This window comes from Sinocyclocheilus anshuiensis, unplaced genomic scaffold (genome assembly GCF_001515605.1).
Source record: "Sinocyclocheilus anshuiensis isolate Anshui unplaced genomic scaffold, SAMN03320099.WGS_v1.1 scaffold3132, whole genome shotgun sequence".
NCBI classification, from domain to species: Eukaryota; Metazoa; Chordata; class Actinopteri; order Cypriniformes; family Cyprinidae; genus Sinocyclocheilus; species Sinocyclocheilus anshuiensis.
The window spans coordinates 49592-54482 of NW_015554059.1; the positions used below are offsets into that span (position 1 = coordinate 49592).

Here is a 4891-nt window from a genome sequence, read left to right on the forward strand (position 1 = left end):
GCGTATTTTTATTTGTTTTGTTAATAAAAGTTCTATGTTTTATATATACGCTAAAGTGAGTTTGACGTTGTATTTGGTTGTTGCATTCAAGAACTGCCGCTAATTCAAAAGTGAAAATAAAATGCGCATTGCGCTTTTAAGCTATTTTAAAGCGAATGAAAGCGAGGAAAAGAGGGAAAATTCAAACGAACAATTGCTTTACTCCGAATTGCCGCTATTTGAAAGTGAAAGTAAAATGCTGAGCTATAATCAGTCTGCCATTGTGTGGACTCCGGTGCAGGGGAAGACGAGAATGTGTCCGATTACTCAATTGAGGTGTTCTGTTGTTGGATGTAGTAATGAACATAGCAGTCGTCATTTACTCCCGACATCTGCGCCGCTGAAGACGCAGAGGATTAACGTTACTTTCGCTTTGACGTGAATGCGCCGATCCCCGATCTACATAAATGCGTCTATGTTCGCCCGAACCATTCGTGATCCAGCTTCATCTACAGAAGTGAGTATAAGGGTTTTTATGAATCTTTGCAAATTGCCTTTCCTAATAATGTGCTAGTTAGCCAGTTTCGCGGCTGAAGTTTAGTATGCTCCATAGATCAGCAGTCACTAGCATTTAAAGCAACATGAACTAGAACAGCGTGCTGAAAACAGAGCTGTTTTTGACAGGGTAAAAACGGTGTTTTTTACACTACCATTGAGATGTTAACCAAAGTATGTTATAGACTTTATTAAGACCCTAAAGAATCATATCAACTTGTGGAAAATGGGCATCCTATAACCCCTTTAAATTCAATTGACATGATTTTTGGTTAAAAAAAATGTAAAAAATCAACTTTAGACTCTCTCTCACCTCTCATTTCCTAGAATCCCCTCATTTCACATTCATAAAAACACAGGTCTTTCTGTTTTCATAGTGTCAATAAAAAAGCCTGTAAAGGTCAAAGAGTTTCTGAGCACTTACAAATATGTACAAATTCCCTGACACGCACACAAATACACACACATGAAAGTACAAACACATAATCTGTTCTTCCTCTTGACGCATTCACACACACACACACACACACACACACACACACACACACACAAGTGCTGTGTTAATGGTCTGTCTGACAGAAACACACACATTGGCTTTCATCCCGTGAGTGAGCGTCTGTCTCTCCCCGTCTCTTCCATCTCTCTTCCTCTCTCTGACAAGTACACTGACAAACATGCCGTGTTAATTTTTGAAAAAGAAGGTCGAATAGTGATAGAAAAAAGAGGGCCAGGGAGATACAAGAAAGAGAGAGATAAAGGGAGAAAAAGATGGTGTGTGTGTATGTGTGCTGTGCATGTGTGTGTAGGTCACTGTGATAGAGAACGGCTGCTGACTCAGTGATATTCTACAGCAGAGAAAGTCACAAGCAGATCTCTGTGCGTGTGGTGTGTGTGTGTGTGAGAGAGAGAGAGAGTAAAAAAGGAAACCAGAGTGTGTCTGTGTGCTGTTTCAACCCACAGGAAAATGTATTGCTCAGAGATTCTTTCTCGGTTATATTTCATTTGTTTCTCCTAAAAGAACAGAGAACAAATGAGATTATTGCTGACATATAGTGAGAGTATAGAGTTATAAAATTAGGTATTAGGGTTTGGTGTGATGGTTTATATCATCTAATGGTAGAGATTATGCTATGCCATGGTATATCCACAACACTATTTGGTATGACAATGATTCAGTTTGATTGACCTTATGATTGGGATGCACTGAAATCTGAAATCCATTTGTGATTATTTTCCATTATTTTGGAAAATGTATAATTATTTAGCAAAATACGCTAAATAATTTTAAATTGAGATTTACATGTCATCTAATGGAAGATTTACTGAATCAATTGTTCAAATATAAATTAAGTTTGTCATGTATAGGGGACAGTAACAATATTGACCATGTTGTTGCTGCAATGTTTGTTTAGCAACAATGCCAATGTTGCTAAAGTCTCCAGTGTATGTATTGCTTATTTTATAATAGATTCAAACATGGTTCATCACATCATATTTAACAAAATCTAAAACAGTTTTTGCACTGATACCAGACTAATTAATTTGAATCAATTATGAATTCTTTACAAATAATCTTATATTTTTGTTTGCATTTATCATAAGTTCTAAATACAACATAAAATAATCAAATTAGATGAAGTATCTTTTATTTGTAAATGATTTAATTTACTTGATTGTCCAAAAACAGACAATAAGACATGGTTATTTAATATATTACAGCTCAGTTACGCTATATGTAAGGAATAATTGATGATGAGAGAGAGCCTAAGCGTGTGCAAATTACTTGAGTCTGTGAGTCTATGTGAGTTTAACTGCTTCAAGAACAGTGACGTTGCCACCTTGCTACTGAGAAATGTCATGCAGCTTTTCAGCTGCAAAACTATTTTATTGGTCAAGTCGCAGGCAACGCAAACAACAAGTTTCTGTGCGCATGAAAGTTTCCATGTGTGTAGGACTATGTGTCTGTATTATACTGTCTGTACTAAAGAGAGTGTGCTTTCGTCAATAATAAAATGTAATTTTGTGGGAAAAACATGAAAATAGCTTATTTTTATCCTATTATTTGTCATATTTATTGGCTTGTGTTCCTTTGCTGTTGAAGGCTGTAAGGACCTTTGCAAAAACTGAAATCACTTGGCGAAGTGATACAGAACATGTAATGCGAAGACCTGCCTGGAACTACTTTAGCTGTGTGTTTCCTGAAAAATAATTGCACACCTTAGAACGTTCTTCAGCCAATCAGAATCAAGCATTCAGAAGTCCCGTAAGCAGTGATATACACTACTATTCAAAAGTTTGGGGTCAGTAAAACGTTTTTTTAAATAATTAATACATCAATAATTACTAAATTAATACTTCTAAGGTTGGTTATCACTAAAAATGATAACAATAATGCTAAATAAGCTGCGATTATGTCATCTGCTGCTTTAAATACTCAAGCTCTTTAAAGCCAGGTGGATACTGATTAGCTAACAGTCTTTTTATCATTCATCAGCTGGAAAAAATCATTCTGAAAGTGATTCTAACGATCTTGTTCCTCTGTGACATTATTGTTATAGCTGTGGTGTGGACTTCCCTATTCTCATAGAATTAGAATGATTATTAAAGCTGTATAATTATAGTTATCATTGCAGTTCTCATCCTTGGTGTGAACCGGCTTTTATTCAGCAAGGATGTATTAAATTGATCAAAAGTGATAGTATTTCTAACGTTACAAGATTTCCATGTCAAATGTGGTTCTTTTGAACTCTGAGAATCGAAGAATCCTGAAATCAAATGCATCATGATTTCCACAAAAATATTAACTAGTATAACCATTTTCAACATTGAGTGTGTGTGTGTATGTGGGAAACGGAGATGTGTGGGTGTGTGTGTCACTGAGAATGAAATAAAAGAGGAAGAAAAAGCAAGAGGAGTAAAAAAAGAGAAAAGACTGCATGAAAAGGGAAAGAAAGAGGTGAATGTGTGTCTGTGTGTTGGCAGAGTCAGATAAATGAGAAGAGAGGAATCAGTAGAGGCTGTGTAAAATCGTTCTCTCTCTCTCTCAGATGCTGCTACAGAAATACCTTTTATTCTAACCACCCTGACAGACAATAACACTCTGCCCAGCACACACACACACTTGCACTGTTTTATCAAACACAGCTATAAACACACAGTGCTCTGAATGGAGAAAAAGTCCACACACACACACACACGCTCACTCTTATCTCTGCAGCCTGTTGGTCAAACAGAGCTCTGTTGCCACGGTTACCCCATTTACCCATGTAAATGTCCGTAATCCATGGTTACTCCAGGTTACGCACGGTATCCCACAGTAACATGTGGTTAGCCACGGTGACATGCCATCATAAACGAGGTTACATAATACAGGATTGTAGAGTATGAGCGCATAGGGGAACAAACGACTGCTTTAAAGTCTTTGATCTGCCGTCTGGAAAAAGAGGAAAACGTTTTTTCTTTTTTTATGTTTATGACACAGAAGGCATCAAGGCAACTAATGACAGCAACTAATGTCTAACAGCAATTAGGACATATAAAACAGTGGTGGAAACAGTCCAGATATGAAAAGAAAAGCCCGTCAGTTTCATTCATTCATCAGCTTGATGTTCATAAATACATGTGTTGCTGAGTGTTCAGACACAGGTCGCCTCATAACTATCAGCATAAAGTGTGGTTTACATTGCAGCTAAAAGCGGAAGTCAGACTGACATTACAATCGCTACAAACCTACAAACGCTTTTGAGCATGAAGTTTAAGATCTGGTAAATCAGTATTATCAAGCCAATAAAAAGGCAACATAATGGCAATTAAACGAGAAAATAACATAATCAGACTCACAAAATCACTTATCACTTTGAATCATTCTGATGAATTCTTTGAATGAACTCCAAATGAAATCCATCAGAGCGGTTACTGAATCAATGTCTAACTCACTTATCCAGTTAACATTACGGTCAGGGCAACTTAAATCAGTATTATTAATAATAATATTTAAATATATTTAACTATTAATATATATTTAAATATAAGAATTATGTATATATATATATATATATATATATATATATATAAAACACACACACACACACACACACAGGGATGGTGATGCGCAGGTGTGCATGTGCAACTAAAAAAAATTTGTTTTAGATCAACTAACTGTAGTACTGTATAAGAGTTCCATTTTAACTGAACGCATAAATCTAGGCTATGTGCTGCCGGTTTCACAGCAAAATGTAAAACTGTGACATTCACTGATGCGCTTCAGTCGGCAGCGCTAATAAATCCGGCAGTGCAACCCGCCAAAATACAAGTTTGCTGATGTTAGGTTTAAAAATGTTGAAAATTCATATAAAAA

At 36.2% G+C, this 4891-nt stretch overlaps 1 protein-coding gene across 2 annotated transcripts in view; it reads right to left on the minus strand.

Moving 5' to 3' along the window:
* Positions 1–4891, minus strand: part of LOC107668541 (probable JmjC domain-containing histone demethylation protein 2C) — a 67924-nt gene that overhangs the window by 46335 nt on the left and 16698 nt on the right. The window lies entirely within an intron of this gene.